This window comes from Peromyscus eremicus, unplaced genomic scaffold, assembly GCF_949786415.1.
Source record: "Peromyscus eremicus unplaced genomic scaffold, PerEre_H2_v1 PerEre#2#unplaced_220, whole genome shotgun sequence".
NCBI lineage: Eukaryota > Metazoa > Chordata > Mammalia > Rodentia > Cricetidae > Peromyscus > Peromyscus eremicus.
In genome coordinates this window covers 68,548-83,930 of record NW_026734456.1, presented here as the reverse complement: position 1 = coordinate 83,930, position 15,383 = coordinate 68,548, and the positions used below count along the sequence as shown (strand labels likewise).

Genomic DNA, 15,383 nt, shown 5'->3' with positions numbered 1-15,383 from the left:
TTCTACCTTGAAGTAATAGACCTGGAACACATTTCAGTTGAGTCCACCTTCATGATTAATAGGCTGACATTGCTTACTGATAAAACATTATTTCTGTAAGAGTGATCAGTAATTAGTTTCCACTGGACAGAAAATTACATGAATGACAAGGTCTCTTCTCACTCCATGAAATCGGGCTACAGGTGGAAACTTGTGAATAGTATACCTAAGGAATGGGAGCCCCAGTAACCACTGATTATAACCAGTTATTGTTATCAAATAACAATTATGTGATATGCCATGAAAGAAAGTAATACTTATCTTGGATATGCTCCGAGTTGGACTTCAGTAGTCGATCAATGATACTTTAAGCGATTATCTAAATGTTTGTTTTTGGTTAGTAATGCAGGATAAATGAGACATTATATGGTTCCTTTGAAAAACCTATTAAGCGTAGAGGGTAAAAAAAAGCCTTATGAGCCGGGCGGTGGTGGCGCACGCCTTTAATCCCAGCACTCGGGAGGCAGAGCCAGGCGGATCTCTGTGAGTTCGAGGCCGGCCTGGGCTACCAAGTGAGTTCCAGGAAAGACGCATAGCTACACAGAGAAACCCTGTCTCAAAAAACCAAAAAACAAAAACAAACAACAAAAAAAAGCCTTCTGCACACACATAAGCACTGGAGAAGACAGGGAAGTTAAACACACAGCTCACCTCTTCAATGGAAGGAGGTGTGCAGCTGCTCTCCCTGGAATGCCAGGGATGATGGAGCTTTACAGCCTGGTGATCCTTTGCTGTCTGAGGAGACAGGCTCTGCCCGTATCTCCCAGAATTTACTTATCTCAGACCCTAAATCTTGAGCATTGCTTTTAGGCCATAAAGTCCATTCTTATGAGGGATGTCACTTGTTCTTTACAACAGCCTAAGTGACTTCTGTGTCTTCTTAGGACCAAGGCAATTCTGACACCCACTAGCATTATGATTACCACAGTCATTCTCCCCAGATCCTTATCTTGAGGATTGTTTCTATGTCAACAAGAAACCACCTTACAGATGAAGCTGTATGTATTTTGCAAAGAGCTTCAATGTAAACATGGCCGGGTGGTGGTGGCACACGCCTTTAATCCCAGCACTTGGGAGGCAGAGCCAGGCAGATCTCTGTGAGTTCGAGGCCAGCCTGATCTACAAAGCAAGTTCCAGGAAAGGCGCAAAGCTACACAGAGAAACCCTGTCTTGAAAAACCAAAGAAAAAAAAATCAATGTAAACATGTCTGAAGCTTTGTTATAGTCATGCAACTGAGTTAATTGTTATCTGAATACTTTTTTCCAAAATTGTACCATGCTTAAATATGGACAAAGTAAAGTAAAATGATCTGGTCCAGACTATGTAAGTACTAGACTATGGAAGTGCTAGTTATGATAACATTGGGCTGAGACGAATTTCATTCTTACCTCACTTTGTTTAATTAACCCCCACAATTACCCCTTGTCTCTGAGATTAATACACCACAGAGGGAATTCAGAATACTAAGGACCCACCATCGCCTAATCAGTAAGTGCACAGAGATGAGTTGCCCAGACAGTTGTTAAAAAAATGAAATTTAAATAGAAAAGAAGTCTATGACAAAATGGTGTCCATCTTCCATCTGGGAAACCCAAATGGAAGCTCTACTGAAATTTTATCTCACTTTAATCGGAATAGTTGTCAACAAGAAACCAAATGACAATAGTAGAGGGAAATGTAAATTAGTGTATCCACTTTGGGAGTGAGTAGGAATGTTCCTTAGGTTATAAAAACAGAACCACCACAGGATGCAGCTGTACCTCATCTGGGTAGTTACATATAGGAATTCCATTCAGCACAGTGCAGGGCTTCCTGCACACTCATGGTAAGTGCAGTATTTTTCATAACAAATGATTTATGGAATTGGTCTAGGTGTTCACCATTAGATTAGAGAATAACAAAATGATGTGAGTATGCTTAATTCAGTACTATTCAATTGTTAAAAAGAATGAACTGTAATTTTCAAAAGAAAAAAATGGATAGAACTGGAAATCATTATACGAAGTGGAAGATGCCAGGACCAGGAAGACAAATATCATCTTTTCTTTCATATGCACTCTAGACCTAAAATTTATTTGTTTTCTTTTTTTTTTTTTTTTTTTTTCGAGACAGGGTTTCTCTGTGTAGTTTTGCGCCTTTCCTGGAACTCACTTGGTAGTCCAGGCTGGCCTCGAACTCACAGAGATCCACCTGGCTCTGCCTCCCGAGTGCTGGGATTAAAGGCGTGCGCCACCACCGCCCGGCTAGACCTAAAATTTAATATTAAGACTTGAGAGAGGAAGTGGGGGCTATTTAGATAAAGGATGGGGTCCAAGACAGGGTAAAGAGTATGTGTGAATAAGACCAAATTACATGCTATGAATACATGATTATTTCATAATGAAACTCATAATTTCAATTTGAAGAGAAAAACTAAGTGAAAAGTATGGGTCAAGACTGACCTGTAGTGGGTAGCCATTCCAGCTTTGATCTGAAGTTTCAACCCCCATGGAGACTTCCGCAACCGTCACGCCTACAAGGCGGGGCCAAGGGAGGCGCCTGGAGACCTGAGATCTGGATGGGCGGTGCTCTCACTTGGTTCCGGGACCTTGGACGGAGAAGGTGGGCCAAGCAGAGCTCCAGAGAACACCGCTGGACTGCGATACACCTTCCCCAGACCCCGCGACCTACCGATCCCTTAACTTGTAAGTTACGCCACTAAATAAATCTCCTTTTAGCTACGTGGAGTGGCCATAATAATTACACCAATATCTCCTCACTTGGTTCCGGTTTGTAGGCGTGACGGTTGCCGAAGTCTCAATGGGGGTTGAAACTTCCAGATCAAAGCTGGAATGGCTACCCACTACAGGTCAGTCTTCTGTGATTTCTTTATCAAGTTCTTAGCATTTTAGTGAAATACAAATAAATGGAACAAAGATTTTTGAGACCAAGTTTCTCTATTTTGCTCAGAATGAGTTTGACGTTGTTATTTTCCTGCCTCGGTCCCCTGGTATCAGGAAAAGCAATTCTGAGAAGAAAGATGTTTCCAGAAGAGTGGAATATCTTACCACGAGATTTAAAAAGGAAGGAATAATACCTAGGAAGAAGTGAAATATTTATAAAGCAAGTTTACCATGCAGCAAAAACTCACAGGCTCTAATTTACAGAAGAAGCATAAGCCAAATGAATTATTTTTTAAAGAAAAAAAGCATTCTGAAAAACGTGATTGAGAAAGTTGATCAGAAAACAACCATATTAATAAAGCTAGGACAATCTGATTAGATTTCATATAAATAATGCTTGAAAGGCTGTTTCATGCTGGACTGCTCATTACCCTGGTAATTAGACTTTTCCTTTATGCTAACGTTACTGTTTTTCTTAAGTGATAATTTTAAAAGATAACAGATGTTGGTAAGGATATTGGCAGGAATGTGGGTTGATATAGCTATTCCAGAAAACAGTATAAAGTTTCTAAAGAAATTAATATGAGATCAGAATTGTGATTTAGTAATCCCTCTTCTGGTCAGAAACCTTACAGAAATGGAATCACTGCCATGTAAAGCTTTGTACAGCCTCATGTCCTCTGAATGATCAGTTATAGTAGCCAAGGTTCTCAAATATTCTCTGTTGAGAGACGAGAATACAAATATGGTATACCAGAATATTATTCAATCCTAAAAGAACAAGCTTCTGCCATATGCCACACATAAATGAGCCTAGACATTATGCTAACCAAAAAAGAAAAAAATCTATTATCTTCTGGGATAGAAAATCTGCAGAAATCCAAGTATACATAGATAGACACCAATATCTTTACGTAGAGAAAGAATGGAGAGAGGTGTAGGTCAGGGGACACAAAGTATCAGGTGTACAGAATAACTCCAGGTTTAACGTACAATATAAAGATTATAGCAAAAAAAGTGCCATTAGATGTTAGCTGTTTTGGAAATACTGAGGACTGACTGGTAACTGGAACAATACATACCTTAATTAGCTTAAGTATAATAGTTAGATTTTAACCTGCATGCATTCCACAATTTGCCATGAACCTTAAAGTAATATAAGAAAAATTATAGTGATAGAGTCCCAATGATGTATATAGTAACAAACCCAGCAATAATACTATCAATTAGAGTTGAGCTCTGAGGTTCCAACCAATCCTTCTTTGGGGAAATGTTAGGGTGGAGAGACAAGGCAGATTTCTGAAGATATGTAACAATAATAGAGTATAAAATGAGATCCTGTTTAGCAAACAGAATCTGGGTTAGGCAGTATGCAAATAAGTGTGGACTGAATTGTACCCCCTGCAAAAATACATTAAAACCTCAACCCCAGAATCATACGTGATGATCACTGGAAAAGGAGTCTGAAGTGAGTTGTTAGGGCTGGCCCTACAGTATACAATACAAACTATGACTCGTGCTCCTAACAAAGGGAAACAAACACAGAAGCAGACAGGCACAGGGAAAATCAACAGGTGGACAGGAAGCTAGAAATCAGGTCATCATGACTAAGAACACCAAAGATTGCTAGTAAACCACCACCAGCTGTTTAGGGTAGGTGGCAGATTCTCTCCTCCAGCTGCCAGAAGAAAACAACAGTGCTCATGCCAGATCTTCTGGCCCCTATAACTGGGAGTGAATAATTTCCATTGTGTAAGGCCAGCGGTGAAGGCAGTGGGAGGGCAGGTCAAAGTGGTCTTGCCTGTCTATGTGCTGATGCCTCTATCAGGAGTGACCAGGTAGGTCTACCTACCCCTTACCTGTCAGGCAAATCGGAGTCCAACACATTTTTACTTCATCTTTACTGTTTCCTCTTTCTTCTATGTGAATAAGTCATTTCAAATTCAGAGTGTTGGTATTCTGATTCATAAATTATTAAGGGTTCAAGAGGTCAAAATATGAGAGAGATATATCAGGAATATCTGGGTCATTTTTTAAAAATACGGAGTTGGGCATCATCTCTCAGCAATATGAACAAGTGGTAGGGTCTATCTGTACATTTTAAGACTCTAAAATTAAATCTAAAAATGAGATTTCAAAGGTAACGATGAGATAGAGTATTATAAAATATTCTCAGGTCTAATTTCATTCGCTCTGTGATTACACTGTTGTGACATGAATCACATCAGCAGTGTAAGAGCAAGGCTGGCACAGGAAAAAAACATTGCACTTATCTACAATAAATACTTTATGTAAGAAGAGTTGTAAACAGTCTGGTGGAGATGAGCGTAGAACAGTTGGAATGACCCAGAAAGTTATTTTCAGTTTGTAGCAATAGCTAAAACTCTTAGTTCTTATATTTTATAAGAGTATGCTTCATGAGCTCTTAGCAAGAGGATACTTGCTGTTCTGTAACTGTGGCAGTTTAATGTGACACTGACATTATCATCTAATTACCTTAATTTCTTTTGTAAAATAATATATTGAGAGCACCACACTTATGAAGGTTCAAACTTGACAAATATCTTATGAATTCTTGCCGTAAATGCTGAGCGTTACAAAAGGAAATTTAGTACATACGAGCTCCTAGAAACTATTTACCACTTTAACATTTAACAAGCCATACATTAGCATTTTAAAAGGCATAAAAAATCTACATCTATAAGCGATTTTATTTAATAGGTTAGTGTGGGGCGTTTACCCAACCACCCCCACAGTTCCCCAGAGTTTTCTTGAGTGCGAGCAGCAGGAAATATTAGATAGAAGGATTTATTGCGGAGAATATCGCGGAGATAAACAGATAGAAAATAAAGGATAGCCTCGAGAGGGCCTGGAACCTATTCCAACGGGCCCCGACTGTCTCTGTCCCAGGGTTTTTATAGAGACGCCAAGGGGTGGAGCAAAAGACCTCCTCCCCCAGCACAGCCAAGTGCAGACCATCCCAGACACCTGCACCCAGGCCCGTGGTCCAATCATCCTCTATGAGGACCTGATGGGTAAAGCCACGAGGAACCCGAGAACGGGCTCCCACAGATCCCCCTTTCTTAATATATATAAAAAAATAACTAATAATGGCTTACAGCAATCTCCATAGCTGTTACACCTCCCAGTATGGGAGTAGAGGATGATATAGATGGCATTTCTCTTTTGAATTAGGTCCAAGGTGACTACAGCAGTCTTAGCTGCCTCAAGCCCTTTCTAAGCCAAAAACTCTTAAGGCAACTACAAACTTAAAGAATCCCTTAGCTTCATCATTACCATTAACAGGTTAACATAAACAGTGCTATACATAGCCACAATTCTCTGTCTTACAACTCAAAGCAAACTCTTAACAGAACCATTTGAATTAGCATATATGGTGCTATATATAGTTAACAATTTTCTCCGTCTTACAACTAACTCTTAATCATTTGAATTTTCTGGCTAACACAACATAGGAAAAACTTTGATGTATTCACATCAAACTTAAATATATCCTTAACTCCACAAAACCAGGGTGCATTAATATCAATAGGATAAACATAATTTCTGCAAACATAATTCAACCTTCATTCACTCATAACTCCTCCTTTTCTTTATAATTTTTTAAACAAAATCTCAAACCTACTTAGAAAAAACACCAAACTTATACAATTCCTACAAACCATTATTGAAAAGCAGTCTTCTCAATCTAACCATGAACACTTTGAAAACTTTTAGCAAAACATCCAAAAGCAGTTTCTTAATAAAACTCTTTACACTTTAGAAGTAGTCTCTTAATATACCCCATTTGCATTTCTTACTAACAAAAACATGACATTAATTCACTCAAACAACATTTGAAATTAGACTAAGGAATATTAACTCTCCCCCTCTTCTTTATAATTTAAGCAAAATCTCAAGCTTAGTTAGAAAACCCAAACTTCTGTTTAAACAGTTCCGTTTGTAACACAAACCAGTTCCATAGTAATTCCATTTTACATAAACAGTTCCACAAAACAATTCATGAATCACCAGTTAATAAAGCATATATGCATACACAAAACTGCATCTTGATTCTAGGTAGAAATAAATTTCTTTATTTAAACAGTTCCATTTTTAACCCAATTCCAGCAAACAGTTCTAGGTCATTACTATGAATAAACTCAAAATTGTCCCATTGCATGAAATCTCTATTGTTCATTTCATTTCTTAAGTCCCAAAATTCAAATGATAAATTCTGGTACGAGCCTTGCAAATATGAAGAAATCCATAACCAAAATCTTTGTAGTTTTATCTCATTTTAAGTTCAAAAAGTTCAAACAAGAAATAAATTCTAGTATCAGGCTTTCACTTCCAAATATGAAGAGATGGTTTTCAACCAAAACTTTTTGCCGTTAACAATTTTACTTCAAACAAGCGTCTCTGCAACTTTTGTTCTCACAGACAGAGACCTTTTTAGGTACAGTAGTAGTCTAAACTGCACCGTTTTTTGATGTTAGCTCAGGTTTTTCTGTGTTGCGTCGATTTTCCACGGATCTCAGCTGCGGATACCTTGTGCTGGTTCTGGCGTCCGCCATTCTTAGCTTCTTAGCGGCTTCTGGAGCTTTTGAAACCATTCAGACTGCCTGCTTTGCAGTCTGCTAGGACACTACCTTCTGTGTGTCTCAGGTTCTTTCACCATATACATTAAGAATAGACTCACACTTAACATATACACTTTTTTACAAACTCACATATAACCTTTTTACAAACTCACATGTAACGTATTAACATCTACTTATTTATACTCCTTAAGGAAACTATAGAACTACTTTAGCAAATATATTTCTTATTACTTCTTATGTACTTACTTAAACTTACATTTACAACTAGCATCTTTACTTATTACAAGCTTATTACTACATGTCTTAAGACTATATTAGATACTTCTTGCAAGCTTATATTCTTAAAGGATCTATAGATCTATTTTACAAACTTATATAGGGCTACCATTAGCATATATTTAACTTAGCAAACACCTAAAGATTTTTTAACACAGATCTAACAAGAGAATTTTTACAAACTCACATATCTTATTTTCATCTTTTTCTATTTCTTACTCTTAATTATTAGTACTATTTCTATTAGACAGATTCTCTTAACTAGACAGGAAGTATGTACATCATTTCTAAAGTTTAGAGTTTTTAGTCAGCTTTGTTATAAAACACTGGGATTTAGTGAGTGTTGTTATAGAATTGTGATAGTTGTTGCTAGGGGACTGTAACCTTCCCAGGATGACGCCACACTCCAAAGTTGCCAGTTCTCTCAGCCGTTCCGGACCGGCAGAGATGCACTGTCAGCGGTAGACGGTTTTTAACTAGAGGCTGTCCCTTCACCCAGATTCATAATAGTTCCCCTAAGTGCTTCAATTCAGACAAATGTTTCTATTACAGCAGTACTCTTGGTTTGTTCTACCGAAAAACTTCCCTTCACGCTAACGGTGAAATTACCGTATTTAGCTGCTGTAAGCTCTTTGCCAAATATCGCACAGTTATTAGGTGATATAAAGTATTTTTCCAAAGGAGCTAGTAAAGCCAAAAGCGGCACAGCTCAGAACTCTATTTCCTCACTGTTTGCATTAACCAGTGACAAAACCTCAGAAACACTAATCGAGCCACTTTCATTCTGGTTCCTTTATAGGAACGTCATTGGAGCTGACTTTTCCTTAGTTCCACGCTTCTTACCAGACGCTCCGGTAAACACCGAGTTTCATTCTCCTCTTGTGAAAAAACACAAACATGTCCTAGACCCCATATTAACACAGGGTTAGTACCCTTCCATAATCCCAAGCAGGGTTCTTTCTATTTCTCATTACCCTCAGCTAAAGGACCAGGAAGATTGGAGTGAACTCTAATATGGCCCACAAAGCATGGCAGCTTTCTTTTGTGGAATAGTGTCTTGGATTTGTTGAAACATTTTGACTGGATTGTTGTTAGTTCCAGTATTTTTACCAAAACTTACTATTCAAAGGAGTTAAGAACATAGATGTTCTTTCATGAAACATATCCTTCATTAGCTTACTCTGAGAAAAAGCATTTTCAGGATTTAGTATTTTCACTTCATTAGCTTTAACTCCTGATATTAGCACCTGTGATATTTAGCATTGATTTCTTATAAGGAACTTTCAGGTGAAGCAACTCTTTTGTAAGACAGCTTTTCTGAAGTTTGTTTCCCATCTATAAAGCAGTCATTTTTTTGAATGCCTGTTTCTTATCCCCTTAATTAGATTTGCAAAGGAATTACTCATTGCAGGCAGTTTGTTCAAAAGGCAAAGAACTTTTTTAATTTCAACATTAGTTTCTTCATATCTAAGACAATGTTCAGTGTATAAACTGCTTTCCCTTGTTTTAAGGATTTTAAGGTAGCTTGTTTGGTCTTATAGGTAGCTTTTTGTCATCCAACTACCATAAAAACTTTGCACAGCTATTAGGGTAAATAAGGCATTTTACCAAGGGAGCCCCAAACCGTGAAGCGCCTAGTTCCATATCCTTTCAATTTTTCATTGGAACTGATATTTAAACTCCTAGACGATTTTCCTTATTCTTTTAAAAGCTGTATTTTCAGTTTACCATGAAAGTATTTTTGAGCTGACAAACATGTTTCAAGGCAATGTCACCATCTTTAGTGGAAAAACTACCTTTCCCAGAAAGCATTTCCCTTATATCAGTCCATAATAGTATCAGTCCCTTATATCACATCCCTTTTATCAGTCATTTCCCATAGCTCTTTTTGGGTCTGAGAGTCAACTTTTAAGTTCTTTTTTACCAGACTTGCTTACAAATTCTTGCCCGGGAAGTTTGAACAAAGTTTTCTGCTTTTGCAACGGGAGATTTGAACAAGCATTTTACATTTTTAATTATGGGACATTGGGAGGTTTCTGGTCTCTCCTCAGCTGGCTTTAACAGGTGTCTCTCCTTTAATTGACACTGGCCCCCAAATCAGAACTGCACCTGCCTCGTTAGCGCGCATTGAGGTGGGCAATTTCTGATAGCAACTTTCCTCGGGGCTTGTGTTTGTCTTAGCCAGTCAGTGAAAAACATTCACAACAGTTTTTTCATAGCTCTTTCAGAGAGATTTTCTCCCACTGATCTATCTCATTTTGCTTGTTTCTTCCTTCCCCAGATGCAGAGCTTCAAGTATCTGCGGCTCTGTACCTCTGCTAGCTGCCCTTGGAAGTAGGGGCTTTTTTTTTCTTCCCCCCGAATCTGCCTCAAATTCTAGCAGCTTTTTCAGGTCATATTTTTCTGGGGAGGAATCGGTCCCTTCTGTTTCTTTAGAGTCTTTCTTCCAGACAGTTTCCAGTTTGGTCTCAGTTTATCCCCTCTACCCCAGAAACAGTTTCCGACACTACAGTGGCGGCTTTCCCTGCTACTGAAGGTAAGGCTTTTTGTCCGTTTGTTTTCTGGGTCTGTGTGGTTTGCCTACAGACTGAAAATCTAACAAGGGAGGTTTTTGCCATTTCTAAACTCCCATTAGGACAGGTGTTTTGCCTTATCAGACCTTCACCTGGCCCAGTCCCCCAGTGGGTTGCATTTGCTTGTCTGGGTGCTCAAGGACAGAGCTTATTCCAGAGGCAATCACCCCTCAGGGCTACACTCCCTCATCTCAGGGGAGTCAGTTGAAACAAAGCTTTTCTCTAAGAGGTGTTTTCTCTGACAGAAAAGAAAGCTTTACTCCTGGATAGTGCTGTTCTGCCCTGGCTGGGCTCTTTCCCCAGACAGCGTTCTGACTCAGCAGCACAACTGCTTCAGACACAGTTCAGCTTTACTGTTTTCCCAGAAAGGTCCTTACTGATAGGAAAGCTTTTTTCAGATGTCTTTTTGCAGCAGTGGACCTACCAACCTGGGACTTGTAGGAAAGTGGACAACTGTGCCGTTCCCACTGGCTTTAGTTTTGGTTGTTCATTAGCAACCTTCCCCTGGGTCCTGCACCTTCCTGCCTCAGCTCTGTGCTCCAGGAAGTTTGCAACTGCAGGAACCCTAGTATCCCTGAAATGCACTCCAACTCAGAGAAGCTGCTGGCCAGTCCCTCTGGGTTTTTGCTCAGAAGAGAGGATACAAAGCTAACAGTTTGCATTGCTTCAGGGGATCTTTGCATTAGGACCATTAGGAGACCTTTTCATTCTGAAATGCTCAACTCAGAAACAAAACCCTTGATGCCTCAGCTCGGTTGTAACTGAGAAGCTTGGCTTTTTTGCTTTTCTCAGGTAAAGTTTCTGGCCCTTTTGGGCTCTCTGTAGCTCTTTACCCACACTCTCCCAAGCATTTCCCTCAGGGTACTCTGACCCAATGTCTTTTACTAGCTTGAAGAGACAGTTTAGAAGAGGTTTTTAGGAACTTGTCCCTGCCTCCTGCATTGCAGGGAGGATTTTTAAAGCTTGAAAGAGAACTTAGAGGTTTTGCTGTCTTAAGAGGTTTGTTGTTTTCCCTTTGAGCTAATCACAGGTGGTCCCCATACTAATATCTTCAGGTGATTCTAATTTTTGTCCTTCTGAGAGAAAGTTAAAGGCTTTAGTTTTTAAGTTTAAGAGAGCTTTTAAGATAGAGGCTTTTTAGAGTTTTTTTTCCACCAAATTTTCCAAGAAAAGCTTTATAGTTTGAGAAAGATTTTTTCCCCCCCAGGAGAAAGACCAACTTTTCCCAAAACTTCCCAACTTTAAACTTTGACTTCTTACACCCCCATTTTTGCCTCAGGGAGAAATCACTTTCTCCTGCCGCTTGGACTTAGCATTTCAGCTGTCCCCAGGACAAAAGCTTCCATAGGAAACTTACTCTTCCCCATAAGCTCGAAGAAGAGCTTTTTTACTACCCAAATAGCCCAAAGATTTTTTCCCCCAGTTTTCATTCAGAGCCCCCAAGTTAGAAAATTGAAGAGTTTTTCTGTCTAGTTGCCTTACTTATTTTTTCCTACACAATCTTACACTTCTAAGTTTTTCCTACACTATTTTACTACCCTATGCCTTATACTTATTTTTCACAGATAGAAATTGAGAAAGGGATAGAAGATAGAAAATTTTGACAGAAGAGAATTTCGCTGCAGCATCGGACATCCTTCCAGTCCGCTTTCCTTTACTCTCGAGGATAAAACCCCTGCCTCTCAATATATATAAAAAATATATATTTTCCATAACACCGGCATGCCTTATCCACTGGCAGGGCTGAACTCAGCACTTTCGCCAAAAACTCTGTAATAAAACTATTATTTTCCTTTATCTTTAGTCCCTATTACTTTGTCTTTAGTCCCTGTTCATTTGTCTTTTAGTCCCCCCTTCTTTTTTAGTCCCCCCTTTTTTTCTTTAGTCCCTTTTTTCTTTTTTCTTTAGTCCCTGTTCTTGGCGCCATTCTGTGGGGCGTTTACCCAACCACCCCCACAGTTCCCCAGAGTTTTCTTGAGTGCGAGCAGCAGGAAATATTAGATAGAAGGATTTATTGCGGAGAATATCGCGGAGATAAACAGATAGAAAATAAAGGATAGCCTCGAGAGGGCCTGGAACCTATTCCAACGGGCCCCGACTGTCTCTGTCCCAGGGTTTTTATAGAGACGCCAAGGGGTGGAGCAAAAGACCTCCTCCCCCAGCACAGCCAAGTGCAGACCATCCCAGACACCTGCACCCAGGCCCGTGGTCCAATCATCCTCTATGAGGACCTGATGGGTAAAGCCACGAGGAACCCGAGAACAGGCTCCCACAGGTTAGCAACGTAGGTTTTATTCAACAGAAGGGGAGCGGTGCTAATAAAATGAGTACTGAGCTCAGTAAAAGTAATTTATACAACAGGAGCTTAGCTAGTGATTTGAGGGCAACTTTCGGTTACATGCAGTGGTTTTATTTGTTCCTAAAATTCATTTTTGCTCCATAGCCTCAAATAATTAGGATTGATAATCTCCTCAGAGGCAGAAGCAAGGCAAATGTGACCTTCCAACGTGTGACCGCCTTGAGAGGACCATGCTTAATTTTAAAGCAGCATTTAGTTCATCATATAGTAAACCATGGATCTGACAAATGAAATAAGCCCCGTGTTTACTCTGATCCTGTGTTCATGAAATGTACAGCAAACAGATCAACAGCTAATTTAGTGACAGCATTAAATAGAGGTAAAATTATCAAGTAATAAGATAGCAAAAATGAAACAGAATATTCTTTTTAAAATTAATTTATTTTAGAAAGTTTTTTTTCATTTTACATACCAATCCTAGTTCCCCCTCCCTCCCCTTCTCCTGCTCCCCCCACCTCCCCTATTGCACCCCCCTTCCTCTCCTCAGAGAAGATAAGGCCTTCCTTGCAGAGTCAACAAAGTCTGGCATACTAAGTTGAGGCAGGATCAAGGCCCTCCCACTGTGTCACGGCTGAGCAAGGTGTCCCACCCTAAGGACTGTGTTCCAAAAAGCCATTTTATGCACTTGGGATAAGTCTTGGCCCCAATGCCAGTGGCTTCCCAAACAGATCTAGCCACATAACTGTCACCCACATTCAGAGGACCTAGTTCAGTCCCAGGCATGGAGCAGAATATTTTTGTGCAATTACTTCTTTCTTTCCCCCTTTGAAAGTGGTACACATCTTGGCAAGTAGAGTAACTAACTGCAAGTTACATCCATATAGCAGCCTAGTATACAAAATTAACTTTTCACACAGTGGTTCTCAACCTTCCTAGTGCAATGACCCTTTAATACAGTTCCTCATGTTGTGGTGAGCCCAGCTGTAAAACTATTTCTGTTGCTACTTCTTAACTGTAATTTCATTACTGTTTTGAATATTAATGCAAATATCTGATATCCAGGATATCTGATATGAAACCCCCAAAGGTGCCATGACCCACAGGTTGAGAACTACTCTTTTTTGTTGCTGTTGTTTTGTTTTTTTGTTTCTTTTTTTTTTATTAAGAAAGTTTCTGTTTCTTTTACATACCAACCACAGATTCCCTTCTCTTTCCTCCTCTCCCCTCAACCCATTCCCACCTCCTCCAAGGCAAGTCCTTCCATGGGGAGTCAGCAGAGACTGGTACATTCAGCTGAAGCAGGTCCAAGGCCCTTTCCCTCCACAAAGTTGTGTAAGGTGTCCCACTATAGGCACTGGGCTCCAAAAAGGCTGCTCATGCACCAGGAACAGATCCCGATCCCACTGCCAGGGGCACCTTAAGCAGGTCAAGCTACACAACTGTCTCACCTACTGTTTCAGACGGAGAATTTTGAATCAAAAGTGGACCCACAGTAGATGGCAGGGGTACAATCAAAACTTGTATAAGAAAAACTTAGGGGTATTGGAAAGAACTGCCCAAATGAGAGCGTCTCCAAGCATTGGCTGTGCTTGCTGTTGTCAAAGGAAACAACTCAGAAATAGAAATTCCAGTTGAGGAGTCCTGAAATTATGAAATCCTGAGTGGAAACACTCCTTGCCAGATTTATCATCTTCCATAAGGTATGCTTTTAAGTATCTTTTCCATAGAAATTGATTGATTAGCTGGAATTAAGTCAGTAGAACTGTAATCATTACTAAGTTGTAAAAGTGCCCTGATGTCTTCAATAACTGAGTCATCTATTATTACACTTCAGCATATAGATATTGTAGTATTAATGTTTTGTATGTATATTATCTATACTATCAATTGGAGGTGCTAAAGCTTTTTCATAAGAAATGCTTTATCGTTTATATATCTTATGGGTTGCAAAATATTACAACTGCTTTGCAAGTAATTGAGGAACTTTAAAGAAAATTTACAGACTCTGTGATTATATTTATATGTCTCCCAGAAAAAGACAAAATCTAAGGACAGAACTCTGAGCAGTGGGTTCCATGGGTGCGGTGGGGCAATGGTTTGGTATCAAAGAAACATGCCAGCTGTGTTAGGAGATGGGATGCTTTACTCCTCCGCTGAGGTGGTGGAAACAGTTCTGTCACAATTGTTCACTCATACATCTAAGGGGAAATTTATACATGAATATTCTGATATCACCTGGATTGTTAAAAGCATTATACAAAGAATAAAGTGAAAACTACCTGTTACTTCATCCCTCAGAAATATTAGCTATCAATATTCTCCTTCTTGTGGTTATTCTAGGATTAGGTTACATCAACACATATTTTTCTTTTCTTTTTCTTTTTTGCTTTTTCAAGGCAAGGTTTCTCTGTGCAAGTATTAGCTGTCCTGGAATTCGATTTGTACACTAGGCTGGCCTCAAACTCACAGAGATTCGCCTGCCTCTGTCTCACAAGGGCTGGGATTAAAGACGTGCACCACCACTGCCCTGCTAACATATATTTTTCTAAAAAAAAAAAAAAAAAGACCCCAATTTATAAGCTACTTCATAACTGTTTTCAATAAATTATGTATCATAAGCAGTCTTGATTTTTAATGAAGACTCTTAGCAGCATATTTGGTAGTAATTATATTCTTTGCTTGTGTTAATAATCTAGTATTATATTTATG

General features: G+C 39.3%; 1 protein-coding gene and 1 long non-coding RNA gene across 4 annotated transcripts in view; one reads left to right on the top strand and one right to left on the bottom strand.

The window, feature by feature from the left end:
• LOC131901699 (uncharacterized) overlaps positions 1-2,828 on the bottom strand; it is a 93,176-nt gene extending 90,348 nt beyond the window's left edge. The window contains exon 1 of the long non-coding RNA XR_009376842.1: positions 2,482-2,828. This is a non-coding gene — a long non-coding RNA (uncharacterized LOC131901699). The remainder of the gene's footprint in view (positions 1-2,481) is intronic.
• The window catches only part of LOC131901697 (sperm motility kinase X-like), a 38,660-nt gene continuing 25,839 nt past the window's right edge, over positions 2,563-15,383 (top strand). For all 3 annotated transcript variants that reach the window (XM_059252798.1, XM_059252800.1, XM_059252799.1), the window contains exons 1-2: positions 2,563-2,724; positions 2,817-2,888. The gene's annotated coding sequence lies outside the window, so the exon portion shown is untranslated. The remainder of the gene's footprint in view (positions 2,725-2,816; positions 2,889-15,383) is intronic.